Below are 17,044 nucleotides of genomic sequence, written 5' to 3'. Positions count from 1 at the left end.
GTGTGTAAAATGCTTAGTGTTAGTACAATGCCGCACAAAATTAGATCTTAATAAATAATGGCTACTTTTATTTTTATTTTAAAATGAGTGTTAACTTAGTGCTATTGATAGGGCTGGAGTAGGCACAGGTGGTTATAGACGTCCCAATAGGAGATCACAGATAAAGAGGGAAACCTGAGGGATGTTGGGAGAACACTCTTAAATTCAAGACAGCTATCAGAATAAGGCAGGCTTGCTCAACTGGTGGAGGTGTGAGAATTGCCTCGGTTGGGTGAGGCATGGGATGAGGCCTGCATACAGATTCAGGCCAGGGGCAGGAGTTTGAAGACTGCCCTTCAGCTGATTTGAATACATATCTTAACGGATACTAAAGAGGAGCTACTACGCCCAGAAAGGAAGAGCTGGGCTTTTCCAACCCCCACGCCCCCTGGATGATAAAACTGTTGCCCACCGGATCCTTGGGCAGAGCTTCTTTGCCTGTCTGCTTGCATTTCTTACAACCGTCCTATCCTACTATGTCTGTTACTTCGTCTCTCGCTGAATTCCTTCTGCGTGGAGGCATAAAGAACCTGAGCCTTAGTGAGTCCAGACACAAGGTGAGTAACTTGAATTTAAAACTGCGGGTTCAGGTCCCAATCTGGGTTTTGGCTGGGTTTAGGTCCCGGCACGTGGGTTCAAGTCCCACTCTAGGATCAGGCCTTAGGTGCTGTCAGTTTTACTATTTAGACTCTTTTTAATTCATGGAATACTTTAAATTAAAGGAAACGTGGAACTCTACCTCTTCTCAATTGCCACTTCATATATCCTAACAAATACAACTCTAGGATTTGTTATAACTCTAAATTTATCGAGAAGTTTTCATGTTATTTTATTTTACTATTCTTTCACATTAATGGAAAAGTTACTCAAATAAGGCTTTTGTACAAATTTACCAATTGATTGCATTTTTACCCAAATTTTAATTCTTTTTTTACTGAGCTATAGTTGTTGTACAATATTATATGTTTCAGGTATATAACATAGATATTCAGAAATTTTAAAGGCTATATTCCGTTTATAGTTATTATAAAATGTTGGCTATATTGTTTTGTAAAATATTTTTATAATTTATTTTATATATATTAGTTTGTATCTCTTAATCTCCTACCCCATTTTACCCTATTTTTTTTATTTTCTTCTTTCTCTCTGTCTGCTCAACTGCCCCCCCCACAAACACACAATTTTCTATGTATTCTAAAAACATTTAAAAGTAAGTTGGAGAGGGTGTGTGTGCTGTTTTATTCTAAATGCTTCAGTCCTAAAAATATGGTCATTCTTTTACATAACTCCAGTTTAGCCATCAAATAGGAAATTTAATATTGATATAATACTGTTATCTAATCCATAATCCATTCTCGTTTAATTGTTCCAATTATATCCCTTATAGCTATTTTTCCCAGTTCATGATCCACATTAGGATTATGAATTATATTGTTTCCATATCTCTTTAGTCTCTTTTAATCTGGAAAATTTCCTCAGCCTTAGTTTTTCTTTTTTCATGGTTTTTTTTTTATTGAAGTATAGTTGACATACAATATTATATTAGTTTTAGGTGTATGATACAGTGATTTGATATTTATATATGTTACTAATTGATCACCATGGTAAGTCTAGTAATCACCAGTCACCATACAAAAGTCATTTCAGTATTATTGACTATATTCTCTGTGCTATACATTACATACTTGTGATTATTTATTTTGTAACCAGAATTTGTACCTCTTAATCCCTTTCAACTATTTCACCCAACCTGCCACCTCCCTCCCCTCAGGAAACCAACTAGTTTTTCTCTGTATCTTTAATTCTGCCTTGTTTTTTTTTTTCTTCTTGTTCTTATTTTGTTTTTTAGATTCCATGTAAGTGAAAACATATAGTATTTGTCCTTCTCTGATTTATTTCACTTAGTGTAATACCCTCTATATCCATCTATGTTCTTGCAAGTATCAGTATTTTATTCTTTTTTTATGTGTATAAACCACATCCTCTATATCCATTCATCTATTTATGTTATTAGGTTGCTACAGTGAACATAGGGACACATATATCTGTCAAATTAGTATTTTCATTTTCTTTGGATAAATACTCAAAAGTGAATTACTAGATCGTATAATAGTTATACTTTTTAATTTTTTAAGGAGCCTCCATACCACTTTCTATAGAACCTGCACCAGTTTGATTCCCATCAACAGTGCATGAAGGTTCCCTTTTCTTCATGTCTTTGTCAACACTTGTTATTTATTGTCTTTTGGATAATAGCCATTCTGACTAGTGTAAGATGATATCTCACCATGGTTTTGTTTTGCATTTCTCTGATGATTAGTGATGTTGAGCATCTTTTCATTAGGCTCTTGGCCTTGTATATCTTTGGAAAAATGTCTATTCAGGTTCTCTGCCCATGTTTAAATTGGATTATATTTTGGATTTTTAGACTTAGTATTGTGAGGTCTTTGTGTACTTTGGATATTAACCTATTATCAGACATATCATGTCCAAATAAGTACTCCCATTCTGTAGATTGGCTTCTCTTTTTATTGATCATTTCCTTCATTATGAAAAGCTTTTTAGTTTGAGGTAGTCCCATTTGTTTGTTTTTGCTTTTGTTTCCCTTGCCTGAGTAGATGGATCCAAAAAATATTGCTGAGACTGCTATCAAAAAGTATACTGCCATGTTTTCTTCTAGGAATTTTATAGACTCGTGCCTTACATTTAAATATTAATCCATTTTGAGTTTACTTTTGCATGGGGCAGCAAGAAAGTGGTCTAGTTTGATTCTTTTGAGTATACCCATCCAATTTGCCCAACACCATTCATTGAATAGACTGTCTTTTCCCCATTGTATATTCATGACTCCTTTACCATATATTAATTGAACATAGAAGCATGGGTTTATTTCTGGGCACTCTATTTTAATTCATTGATTTGTCAGTTTTTGTGCCAGCACCATACAATTTTTATTTAGTACAGCTTTGTAGTATAGTTTGAAATCAGGGCAACACTTGCAGACTTGATTTTTTTTTTTAATTTTAATTGTAGGTGATTTACATTGTTCTGTCAGTTTCTGCTGTACAGCAAAGTGACCCAGTCATGCATCTATATGCACTTTTTCTCATATTATTTTTCATCATATACTATCACAAGTGATTGATAGTTCCCTGTTCTATTCAGCAGGACCTCATAGTCTATCCAATCTAATGTAACAGTTTGCACCTATTAACCCCAAACTCCAAGTCCATCCCACTCCCTCCCCCTCCCCTTCCCCCTTGACATCCATATCTGTGAGGCTGTTTCAGTCTGTAAATAGGTTCACCTGTGCCGTATTTTAGATTCCAGATAAATATCATATATCATATAAGTGATATATGATATTTCTTTTTCTTTCTGACTTCATTTAGTATGAGAATCTCTAGCTCCATCCATGTTGCTGTAAATGGCATTATCTTGTTCTTTTTTATGGCTGAGTAGTGTTCCATTGTGTATATGTACTACATCTTCTTAATCCATTCATCTGTTTTTGGACATTTAGGTTGTTCCCATGTCTGGACTACTGTAAATAGTGCTGCAATGAACATACACATGCATGTATCTTTTTTGACTAAGTTTTGCCTGGATATATGCCCAGGAATGGGATTGCTGGATCAAATGGAAGTTCTATATTTAGTTTCCTGAGGAACCATCATACTTTTTTCCATAATAGTTATACTAATTTACACTCCCATCAACAGTGTAGGAGGGTTTCCTTTCTCCATATCCTCTCCATTATTTGTTATTTGTGGTCTTATTAATGATAGCCATTGTGACTGGTGTGAGGTGGTACCTCGCTGTAGTTTTGATTTGCATTTCTCTAATAATTAGTGATGTTGAGCGTTTTTTCATACGCCTTTTAGCCATCTGTATGTCTTCTTTGGAGAAATGTCTATTCAGGTCTTCTGTCCATTTTTAATTGTTTGTTTTTTTGCTGTTGAGTTGTATGAGTTATTTGTATATCTTGGAGATTAAGCTCGTGTTGGTTGTATCATTTGAAGCTATTTTCTCCCATTATGTAGGTTGTCTTTTTTTCTATGGTTTCCTTTGCCATGCAAAAGCTTTTAAGTGTGATTAGGTCCCATTAGCTTATTTTTGTTTTTATTTCTTTTTTTAATTTTTATTTTTTCCATTATAGCTGGTTTACATTGTCCTGTCAGTGTTCTACTGTACAGCAAAGTGAGCCACACACACACACACACACACACACACATGTTCTTTTTCTTACATTATCCTCCATCATGCTCCATCACAAATGACTATAAATAGTTTTCAGTGTAATATAGCAGGATCTCATTGCTTATTCATTCCAAATGCAATCATTTGCATCTATTAACCACATATTCCCATTCCATCCCATTCCCTCCTCCCTCTTGGCAACCACAAGTCTGTCTTCCAAGTCTATGAGTTTCTTTACTGTGGAAAGGATTATTTGTACCATATATTAGATTCCAGATATTTTTGTTTCTATTGCTTTGGAAGACTGACCTAGGTAAACGTTTGTATGATTGATGTCAGAGAATGTTTTGCCCATGTTCTCTTCTAGGAGTTTTATAATATCTTGTCTTATGTTTAAGCCTTTAATCCACTTTGAGTTTATTTTTGTGCATTGTGTGAGAATATGTTCTAATTGCATTGATTTACATGTGACTATCCAGTTTTGCCAGCACCACTTGCTGAAGAGACTTTTTCCCATTTTATATTCTTGCCTCCTTTGTCAAAAATTAATTGATAATAAGTGTCTGGGTTTATTTCTGGTTTCTCTATTCTGTTCCATTGTTCTATGTGTCTGTTTTTGTACAGGTACCATACTTTCTTAATTGCTATAGATTTGTAGTGTATTCTGAAGTCTGGGAGAGTTATGCCTCTTGCTTTTTTTTCTTTTTCCTCATGATTGCTTTGTCAATTCTGGGTCTTTTGTGGTTCCATATAAATGTTTGGATTGTTTGTGCTAGTTCTGTGAAAAATATCATGGATAATATAATAGGGATTATATTAAATCTGTAGATTGCTTTGGGTATTATGGCCATTTTAATGATACTAATTTTTTCAATCTAGGAGCATGGGATATCTTTCCATTTCTTTGAATCCTCTTTAATTTCCTTGATTACTGTTTTATAGTTCTCAGCACATAAGTCTTTTACCTCCTTAGGTTTATTCTAGGTATTTAATTTTTTGGGTGTTATTTTAGGAGGTAATTTTTATGTTTCTTTTCTAATACTTCATCCTTATACAGAAATGCAGCAGATTTCTGAATGTTAATCTTGTATCATGCTACATTGATGAATTCCTTGATCAGTTCAAGTAGATTTTGTATGAAGTCCTTAGGGTTTTTGTTGTATAGTATCATTTCATCTGCATAGAGTGACAATTTTACCTCTTCTCTTCCAGTTTGGATACCTTTTATTTCTTTTGTTTGTTGATTGCTGTGGCTAGGACTTCAATACTTTGTTGAATATAAATAGTGAGAGTTGGCATCCTTGTCTTGTTTCAGATTTTAGCAGGAAGGCTTTCAGCTTTTCTCTGTTAAGAATTATATTGATTGTGGGTTTGTCATATATGGATTTTATTATGTGCAGGTATGTTCCCTCTATACCCACTTTGGTAGGAGTCTTTATCACAAATTGATGTTGGATTTTGTCAAATGCTTTTGCTGCCTCTATTAAGACTATCATGTACTTTTTGACTTTTCTTTGTTAATGTGTTGTATGTCATTGGTTGATTTATGTATGTTGAACCATCCTTGTGAACCTGGGATGAATTCCATTTAGTCATGGTGTTTGATCTTTTTTATATGTTGTTGAATTCGGTTGGCTAAAATTTTGTTGAGAATTTTTGGATCTATATTCATCAAAGATAGTGGCCTATAATTTTCTTTTTGGGTAGTACCTTTGTCTGGTTTTGGTATTAGGGTGATGGTGGCTTTACAGAATATCTTTGTGAGTGTTCCTTCTGCAGTCTTTTGAAAAAGGTTAAGAAGGATGGGTATATGTTTTTTGTATTTTTGGTAGAATTCGCCTGTGAAACCAGCTGGTCCTGGACTTTTATTTGTAGGGAGTGTTTTAATTACATATTCTATTTAATTTATAGTGTCCAGTCTGTTCATTTGATTTGTTTCTTCTTGATTCAATTTTGTCAGGCTGTATGTCTCTAGAAAGTTGTTCATTTCTGTTAGGTTGTCAAATTTGTTGGCATATAATTGTTCATAGTAATCTCTTATGATTTTTGTTATTTCTGCATATCTCCATTGAGATTTCTCCTTTTTAATTTATTATTTTATGAGTTCTTTATCTCCTCTTCTTGATGAGTATGGCCAGAGGTTTATCAATTTTGTTTACCCTTTCAAAGAACCAGCTCTTGGTTTTATAGATTTTTTTCTATTGTTTTTTAAACTCTATTTCATTGATTTCCTCTCTGACCTTTATGATTTCCTTCCTTCTGCTGACTTTAGGTTTTGTTTTTCTTCTTTTTCTAAATATTTTAGCTGGTAGGTTAAGTTGTTGATTTGAGGAAGCCTGTATCACTATGAACTTGCCTCTAAGAACTGCTTTTGTGGCATCCCATGGATTTTGAATGGTTGTGTTTTCATTGTCATTTGTCTCAAGGTATTTTTTTAATTTCCCTTCTGATTTCATCCTTGACCCATTGGTTTTTTAGTGGCTTGTTGTTTAGTTTCTATGTAGTCAGTTTTGTCTTGTTTCTTTTCCTGTGGTTGATATATATTTCATGCCATTGTTGTCAGAGTAGATGCTTGAAATAATTTCTCTACTTTTAAATTTGTTGAGGTTAGTTTTGTGCCTCAGTATGTGATCAATCCATGAGAATGTTCCATGTTTACTTGAAAAGAATGTGTATTCTTATTTTTTTTGGATTTAATGTCCTGAAAGTATCAATTAAGTCTAACTGTTCTGTTGTGTCATTTAGGATTTCTGTTGCTTTACCGATTTTCTGTCTAGAGGATCTGTCCCTTGGTATGAGTGGAGTATTAAAATCTACTATTTTTGCATTCCCATCAATTTCTCCTTTTATGTCTGTTAGTATTTGCTATATGTATTTGTGTGCTCCTATATTAGGTGCATATATATTGATAAGTGTAATATCCTCTTCTTGAATTGATCCCTTTATCAATAAATAATATCCTTCTTTGTCTTTCTTTATGGCCTTTGTTTTAAAATCTATTTTGCCTGACATGAGTATTGCAGTGTTGTCCAGAGTTCTCTTAAACTGTCCTTTTTCCTTTTCATTGTTTCTTCTTCACTCTTTTCTGTGTCAGTAATTTCCACCACTCTATCTTCCAGCTCACTATTCATACTTCTGCCTCATTATTCTGCTATTGTAGCCCTTTAGTGTATTATTCATTTCAATTATTATATCATTTATCTCTTTTTTGTTAAGATTTCTAGCTTTTGTTAATATTTCTTGTAATTTGTCATCATGTGCCTCCATTTATTCCCCAAGAACTTAGATAATCTTTACTATCAGTATTCTAAAATTTTTTTCAGGTAGGTTTTCTCTTCCGAGTTCACTTAATTATTCTTCTGGGCTTGTGTCTTACTCCTTTGTCTGAAACATATTTCTCTCCTGTCTTCTTTTTTTTTTTTTTTTCTTGTCTTTTTTCCATTTCTTGGGCCGCTCTTATGGCATATGGAGGTTCTCAGGCTAGGGGTCAAATCAGAGCTGTAGCCTCTGGTCTACACCACAGCCACAGCAATGAGGGATCCAAGCCACGTCTGCAACCTACACCACAGCTCATGGCAACACCAGATCCTTAACCCACTGAATGAGGCCAGGGATTGAACCCACAATCTCATGGTTTCTAGTCGGATTCATTAACCACTGAGCCACGGTGGAAACTCCTATTTTTTTTTTTTTTTCTAGCTGTCTGCGTTTGTGATCTCCTTTCTGCAAGCTGCAGGGTTATAGACCCTCTTGCTTCTGGTGGCTTACTGATTAGAAGGACTGGTGCCTGCCTACTGGTGGGTAGAGCTGAGTCCTATCCCTCTGGTGGGCAGTGCTGTCTTGAGGCATATGTGCCTGGGACAAGATTAGATTGCCTGTCTTCTGATAGGTGGCGCTGTGTTTCTGCCCTGTTTATTGAATGGCTTGAGGCTTCCAGAAGTAGAGCCTGCAGGCTGTTGGGTGAAGTTATATCTCATTTCCAAAATGGCAGCCTTTAGGGGAGCTCTTGGGGATGATTACTTCCCTCATACATACATATTTAACTACCAAGAATTCTTTCTTGTTCTCTGATCTGATCTCTCTCTCTCTTTAGGGAAGCCATATCTTCTTTTTTCTCCTTTCTTTGAGTATATTACTTTTTTTTTTTTTTTTTTACATTTTTGTTTCCCCTTTTCACTATTCTCTTTATATTCTTTTTACATTTTCTTTTGTTAGATTGCTCCACTCTTTCATTTTCGTGTGAAGAATTTCCTAGTAGGAATAGTGATCTTGCCTGCCATTTGATGTTTACGAAGGTGGACTTAAAACGTTCATTTAAAACTGTGGAAAGACTTTGTGTCAACTGGTTGGCCTAACTTAGGGCTCTAGAGCTAAACCTATCTGTTTTTTGTGAGTAGTTCCACAAATGTCAGGTCTCTCTTATTAGCCAGTTTCTCCTATGATTAATTTCTCCTGTGCAGCCTGCTGCCTGAATTTGGGAGCAGAAAGGACTTGTGTGTTGACTTTCCCATACGGGTCTATATGATTTACCCAGGTGCTCTCCCTGTTCTGGGTCCAGTAGGTGAATATAAGTATAGTCATTCACCTCACTATACATGGAGAGTCTTTTGAGGGACTTTGTCCAAAGAACAAATCTCCGTTTTGTGTTGCAATCAGGTATGGTTAAAGGAGTACAGGTTGTGAAAAAGTATCTGGGATCGAATGTCTCCCATAGGCTTTTAACCCATTCTTTTGTTACTGTGTGTCTTTATCGTTAGCCCCTGTGACACTAGATCCCTCCAGTTTTGAAATTTGCCTCTTAATTTTTGTTCTGTTGATATTTAGATTTCACCTTTCCACACTCTGCCAGATCAGTTATGATTCATCAATTTTGTGGCTCTGAAAATTTGGTGCTATTTCTCTAGCATTTCTTCTCTTACCCTCCATTCTCTTGTGGGCTTATACTTTAAAAAATTTATTTGCCCTAATTGTAATGCAGTTTTGGAAGGTACTGGAGACATAAACGTAAGTTTAATCTGCCATGCTCAGTAAAGGGTTTCAAATATTATTTTAATTTTTTTTCTTTATTTCTTTGTACTAAAGTTGCTATTAAGAAAATTTAACTCATTCCTTATAGTTCAGAATGATCAGTAAGAGGGAGAAGATATGTTGATTTTTCCATTTGAACAAGTTTAGTAGAGATGTTAATATTCAAAAGTAAAAAGGGCAGACAGAGGATTTTAGATAGTCATCACCCAAATATCCCTGGAATAATTATAGAGAATTTAAAATTTGTTACCTAATTTTTCTTGGAAAACATTTAAATTGATTTATATTACAAAACTAAACATGTGTATTTCATATTTTCCCAGCCTCATTTGTAGGAAGAATAACACTGGTGTTTCTGACAGAACACAGAAGGAAAATAAAACTTACTATAGTTAGTTAAATTTTTCCCACGTTGAACTTTTCTCTTGTCCTTCCCTCTTAATATTGCACTCTTGCCAGGACAAGAATTTGAGGTCGTTTGCTAAAGCTCTGCTTCTATTATTTTATTCCTTTTCATCATCCTTACAACCCATACTTTACTGTATTCCTAGAGGTTTATTTCAGACTCTTGCCCAAATACATGAGTAATTAGTTCTGTTGCTGTTCAGCAAATGAAGCTTAATTACCCCAATTCTGTCTGGTTAAGCATCTTTAAATATACAAATGAGCACTTTAAGAAGGGCGAGAGGCAATATATGCCAAGGAAAGAGGTTGTGGAGGAGAGTTCTCAGGAACATAGTCCTTAAGATATAATGTAAATGGATGGAAATGTGGTTGGGTAAGTTGCCTGGAGGTGATGGGGTAGATAGGTGGAGGGGAGAGAGATAGGTATTTGAGCCATTGACCACATAAACTTTGAATTTTACTCAACAGTGGGTTTTTTTCCATTTGATTAAGGTAGTTATTTGAGCCATAATTTAATTGAATGTGAACAGTTCAGGTTCAGTTCACTCATACCTAAAAGTTAATTTTGCAATTTCATTTCAATTAAGACTTAACAGGTGTGTTTATCTTGGTTGAAGTTTATATGTACTTCTAACAAGACACAAATATTCATTCACTCTCTCTCCTTTAATAGGAATTTCTGATTTTATTCAAGGTGGCTGTGTGCCTAGCTAAAATATTGTATTTCTCATCCTCCCTCTACATATGGGTCAGGTCATATGATTATGTGCTGGCCAGTTAGATATAAATGGAGGTTTCTTTTATGGGATATATTGAAGTTTCATATTCCACTTACCAGCCAGGAAAGCCTATGTGGTGGCCAGAGTATCAAGTGGCAGGGCAATATCCAAGGGATATGGAGTGAAAAATGGAGGCACAGGGGTCCTTGACAACCTCAGAGTCACATCTCAGCTCTTGACATGCCTACCTCTGGGCTTACTTTGTGTGAGGAAGGTACTTCATCTAAACCATTGTATTTTGATATAGTTACAGTCAGGTAAACCTAATTCTAACGAAAGCAAAAGAGAACCCATAGCATGCTTTGAAACTGTAGCTAAGGATTGCAGAATTTTAAATTATTTGTTTATTCCATATGATCTGTTACCTAAACCAGAAAATCATTTTCTGTTGAAAAAAAAAATGTAATACAGAAGTAGGCCAGAAAGAAAAAGACAAATACTATATGATATCACTTATTTGTGGAATCTAAAATAGGGAACAGATCATCCCATCTAAAATAAACCAACAAAAAGCAGAAACATATCATGGCCAAGAAGAGCAGACTTGGGATTCCCAAGGGACAAAGGTGGCGGGGGGAGTGGGATGGATGGGCATTTGGGGGGTTTTTTGGATGCAAATAGTTATATTTGGAATGGATGGGCAATGGGATCTCACTATAAAGCACAGGAAAATGTGTGTGATTAGGTTACTTTGTTGTACAATAGAACTTAATGAAACATTGTAAATCAACTATACTTTAATGATAATAAATAAACATTTAAAAATATAACAAGAACATCTTTAGCTTTTTTCTTGAAGCATAGGGCCTAGCATAGAGTAGTCATTGAATAAATATTTATGTGATTCATCATATAACTTAAAAATTAATTAATGAGAGCTTACTATACCTGTCAGTATAAGTATGCAAGGATAAATACTATTTCTGCCCATCTCTAACTTAATGAGGTTTCAGCTTTTCTAAGAATGATGTAAACAACCAGCTCTTATACAAGATGTGAGGAATTAAGTCTCATAGCAGAAGCACATGCAGAGCATTAAATGATAGGAATTAAAGTGATAGATTCATAAGAATGGGGTTTATATCCTGACTGAAACACAGCATGATAAAGCAAGGAAAGTGGATTGGGCATGTGTGTAAAACCATGCTGAAGGATTTTAATTTTGTTGTCTATCTAATTGAGAAAACTTCAATTAATTTTTAGGATGATAATTCTGATGGCCATGTGAAAAACTTACTGAAGGCCAGAAGGGAGTACAGTTAGAAGCGTCTCTGAATACTTTACTCTCAGCAGGGAGAGGAGAAAACTAGTCTTAACCTCTATGGGTCCTGTAAGCCTAAGTCAAGGCAAGGACAAAGGTTTTCTAAAGGATTAGATCATGAGAGTACAGTGGGCAGAGAGTATTAGAAAAAGAACCACGGATGGACAGAAAGGTACAGGAACCATTGTCATGGACTGAATTGTGTTCTCCTAAATTCAAATATTGAAGTCCTCAGCCCAAATGAGAGTGTTTTTGGAGATGGGGCCTTTAAGGAAATAATTAAGGTTAAATGAGGTCATAAGAGTGGATCCTAATGTGATAAGGCCGGTGGCTTTATAAGAAGTGGAAGAGACACCAGAGAACCTTCTTTCTCTCTCCAAGCAAACAGAGAAGAGGCCATGTGATGATAGAGCAAGAAATCTATAAGGAAGAAAGAGAACGTCACCCGAAATCAACCCTGAAAGCATCTTGATTGTGGACTTCTAGCTTCTATAATTTGTGATTAATAAATTTCTGTTGTTTAAGTCTGTGGTAGGTTGTGATGGCAGTCTCAGCAGACAAATACAGTTATATGGTATCAAACCATACGTAGGTCAACTAACAGAATAGAACCTGAGGGAGATATCTGCATTGCTTCTGTGGAAGGGGTGAGTGCTTCTCTTCATGCATTGTGCCGGCCTCCTCACTCCTCTGTGGGAAGGAGACAGCGGTCAGACTGGCACAGTAATTGCACCACATTTACTAAGTTTCTACATCTATAACACAGCAATAATAATGGTACTGACCTCATAATTTTGTTATGAGAAGTAAACAAGTTACCAGTTAAGATAATAAGCAAAAAGCAATTGCCCAACTATATTAGCTATTTTTATTTTTACAAGCCGTTTTCACTGGCCCCCTGTTTGTATTCTGCCTTCTACCAAACTAAAAATTTGAATCTGTGACCCCTAAGTAGAAATTGGGGAATTTCTGACATGGTAGTTATGTGTATAGGCATAAATTGGTATTACACTAAATCCTGTATCATAATAGATTAAATAATGGCAGAACTCAAGCTGTTCAAAGCCAAAACACCCACTGCTGTGCTCTTTTCTTTCCATAGTGAGTTGCCACAAAAGGTAGACTCATCAAAAGAGACTCACATGAATCATAGGTCTTGCCCAACACCAAACTACTAATGGCTCAAAAAATATAAGCAAGAATCAGGCACACAAGTAGTATTCCTTTCCTGAGGGGCTTGAGCCTTCAAATCAGCTTCTTAATTGTCTCTTTTCCCACACTAAGAGTAGCAAACAAGCACTGACAGTGTGTGTGTGCGTGTCAGCTCAGCCATTTAGGTTTAGAGCTTCTTAGCTTTTATATGTGGTTAGTCATTCAGGGCAAAGATGTTACAGGTCTAATTTCCATTCTCTGGCCAGATATATCCCATAATTGCATAACTTCCATGTTTATTTATTATTTATTTATAGGTACATCTTGCTCAAATCATCTTTTAGATAAAAACTCTATAGAATTTACCTTTTTTTAAAAAAAAAAAACACAAAATTCAGAGATCAAGATTTCCTCTAGCTGCTGTTAATTCTTTTCTGTCCTTTGTGGCTTCCTGCTGGAAGGTAAGATAGGATAGAGTCATACTTTAGATCATGGCCTTCACATCCATCTCACCTGGATTAAAATCCTGGCTTTGCTGTCATTGGCTATATATACTTGGTAAGACATACGTCAATCATTGCCTCATCTTCTGATCTTCACAATGGGCATAATATTAATGTAATTTCTCCCATTTAAGTTACTGTGGAGACTTAATAAGTTAATAAAGTACTTAGAATAGTGGGCAGCATGTGGTGAGTTCTTAATACTATTAACCAACAAATTTAAATGTTACTGTGATTCTAGGAAGAGACTCTTTGAATGAGATCTGCTTTTTGTTGGATCTGCTTTTTGTTGTACCAGCGCCTCTCCTCTGCTCATAAATATGCCATTAGCTCTCCATTCTAAAGGGATATCTTCCTGCCCTTTTATAAGTCCCAACTTGTCATAATTTTTCTTAACAAGGAGAGGAAGTGTGCTTCAAATAAAACAAGGTATCACTTGATTGGCTGAGGAAAGGGTAATATCAGTAGGGATTGGTCATTTCTCTGTTTACCTTACAAAATCATGGCATGGTTCTCAGTGATTCTGGGATGAGTTGTATAAAGCTCTAGCTAAGCTCAAGATCACAGAGAGATGAAGTTCTATGCTTGGGTTGAAGCTTGTTGAAGTGTGTCTTTAATGACATTAATGTATCTTACTCATTTGGCTTTCACCATTCCGTATTAGTCCAGGTCTAAATAAGACCCTCATGTGTTCAGTGCTTATAATTACTTCTTTTTGAAAAAATCACTTCTTAATTAGATTCTCTTTCTCATATTTTATAGCTTCTGCTCTTCTAGACCATTAATTTGTTCCCCAGATCCATCAAAATTAGCCAGCTAAATTAAAGATCTGTTCAAGTCATTCCCCTGCCTAGCAACAATCCATGCTTCCAAATTTCCTACAAAATGAAGTCAAAGGCTTTTTATAAGCATTCAGGGATTTTCAAAATGTGGTATTCAAACTCACTCTCCCCTGGTGGTGTTCACCATGTTCTGTGGCCTAACCTGTTCCCCAAGCGCCCAGATCATGTCCCAGTCCCTGAAGACATCATACGGTCTTTTGTGTATTCTGTTAATTTATCAGCTCCATGACTTTGATTACTCGCTTCCCTCTACTTAGATTGCTCCACTCGCCTTTTACACTGTCTCTCTACTCTGACAGCTCCCCAGATTGAACTTGTATCTTTAATTTCTGGCTTCGGAAACTTCCCTGGTTCTTCTAGATGGCTAGTTTCTCTTTCCACAGTTTCACTTGACCGGTGATTCTCAGGAGTAGAATGAGGGTGGAGATGAAAACTTCTTGAGGGACTTCTTCAAAGTGTACGGCATTCCCAGCCTTCACGTCTCTTTGAGAATTAAAGTCTTTTGATAGGCATACTTCTTTGTAACAGTTAAAGTGTATAATTATTATTTATCCACAGGCCTGTTGCACATTATAAACTGAGATTTTCATTTAGAGCAACTATATCTTAGTTACTAACACATCCCCATACATGTTCAGTAAAATTATCTTTTCAATATAAACTCAGTTTATTATATTTCAGATTAAGGCTGTTTCTAAACATAGTTGAGAAATGTTCCTTCCATCATGATGGAGATGAATATCTAAAATTAACTATACATTTAAGTTATTCTAGGGGTTGTGCTCTATGAATTTTAAAAACTTTGTCTCATTTCCCCCTTGCTCAGATCACAATAGTTCATTCCATAAATTCTCTTTCACAGAAACTTTTATAGAGAAATATAGAAAAATTTAGTATGTATATATGAGGTATGCTTTATTTGCATCTTTATTTTAAATGTACCATTTAAATTTCATTTTAAATGTACCATCAGGGAGCTTCCATACACATTTAGAATACGTATTTGATTTATGCACAGGTGTATAATCTATAATCTATTAAAATGTGATTTTCATTTTTCTAACAGAATAGAAGAAAAATGGGAGCCCTCTGGTGGGCAGTAGTTTTAAATTCTGAACATCATATATATTATTTTCCTAATAGAATTTTTTTTTTTTTTGGTTTATGATTTTGGTTAATACATACTGTATTTTGAAGATTTTTGTTTTTTATATTACTGATAGGATTTTCTAAAGATTATAGAAACATTATATTTTAAACAGATTGTTAACAAAAAGTAAGATTAACCTTAAGTTATTTCCACTCCTAAAGTATCATTTAAATACATTAATTTTCCACAGAAAATGTCTGATTCTAATTAACTCTTCTAAAATAAAGTCAATTAAAATCGGTAGGAAAATTCACAAAACAAGCAAGAATAAAAAATTGAAGTCATTTTCTCATCCTCTCACATGGAATTTAAATGAAATATATTCATCAAACTAAAATCCAGAAAAGCAATGAAATTAGAAGTTTTGAAGTGTAGATTATACAGTGAGACAGATATAGGATTTTTTTTTCATTTTTCCTAACTAAGGTAAAATTCTCAAATCAAGAAGCTAAGCATTTTAAAGTAAACAATTCAGTGACATTTAGTACATTTACAATGTTCTACACCACAGCCTCTATCTACTTCCAAAATATTTTTATTACTATAATTAAAAGCCCAAGCCCTTAAGCAATTACTTCTCCATCCTTCCCGCCCCAGTTCCTGGCAACCTCCAAACTGCTTTTTGTTTTTATGCATTTACTTTACTCTAAATATTTAATATAAGTGGAATTATACAACTTGTACCCTTTTGTATCTGACTTCTTTCACTTAGCATAATCCTTTTGAGACTCACTCACATTGTAGCATATATTGTCACTTCATTCCTTTTATGGCCGAAAAATGTTCTATTTTACATGTGTATCAATTTTTTTTATCCATTCATCTATTGGTAGACATTTGGATTGTTTCTACTTTTTGGCTCTTACAAATAGTCGTGCTGTGAACATTTGTGTATGAGTATTTGTTTCAAGTACCTGTTTTTTAAAATTCTCTGGGGCTTATACATAGGAGAGGAATTGCTTATCATATGGTAATTCTATGTTTAACTTTTTGAGAAAGTACCAAACTTTTCCACAGCACCCCTACCATTTTACATTCCTCCAGCAGTGCATAAAGGTTCTAATGTTTTCACATCCTGACTAATATTTATTATCTTTTCAATTTTAGAAATCTTATTGGGCATTGAGTGATATCTCATTGTGGTTTTGATCTATGTTTCCCTGATGGATAATTATATTGAGCATCTTTTACATGTGCTTATTCACCATTTGTATACCTTTGGAGAAATATGTATTCAAGCACTTTGTTGTTTGCCTTTTGTTGTCAAGTTGTAGAAGTCCTTACATATTCTGGGCACCAGTTTTATGATTTGCCAGTATTTTCTCCCATTCTGTAGGTTATATTTTCACTTTCTTGATAATGTATTTTAATGTACAAACATTTTTAATTTGATCAAGTCTAATTTATCTATTTTTTTGTTGCTTGTGTTTCTGGTGTCATATCTAGGAATTCATTGCCAAACTGAAAGTCTTAAAGATTTACTCCAATGTCTTGTTCTAAGAGTTTTACTGTCATAAGCTCTTAGATTTAGTCTTTGATTCATTGTGAGTTAGTTTTGTATCTGGTGTTGGTAGAAATCCATCTTCATTCTTTTACATGTGGTTATACAATTGTACCAGCACCATTTGTTGAATAGACTATTCTGTGCCATTGAAAGATTTTGGCATTCGTATTAAAAAGAAATT

The 17,044-nt window shown here is 34.8% G+C and overlaps 1 long non-coding RNA gene across 2 annotated transcripts in view; it reads left to right on the top strand.

The window, feature by feature from the left end:
* Window positions 1–210: 210 nt before the first annotated feature.
* The window catches only part of LOC146401014 (uncharacterized), a 156,632-nt gene continuing 139,798 nt past the window's right edge, over window positions 211–17,044 (top strand). The window contains exon 1 of one of the 2 annotated variants that reach the window (XR_014813249.1): window positions 211–596. This is a non-coding gene — a long non-coding RNA (uncharacterized LOC146401014). The remainder of the gene's footprint in view (window positions 597–17,044) is intronic. The other variant, XR_014813248.1, reaches the window with a different exon arrangement.

The sequence above is a fragment of the Sus scrofa genome, chromosome 8 (assembly GCF_054392235.1).
Source record: "Sus scrofa isolate SSC_HxYL_T2T_F1_AM1 chromosome 8, Sscrofa_HxYL_maternal_Yorkshire_Landrace_v2.0, whole genome shotgun sequence".
NCBI lineage: Eukaryota > Metazoa > Chordata > Mammalia > Artiodactyla > Suidae > Sus > Sus scrofa.
Note: the sequence above shows the minus strand (reverse complement) of the source record. Positions and strands in the feature narration are given on the sequence as shown.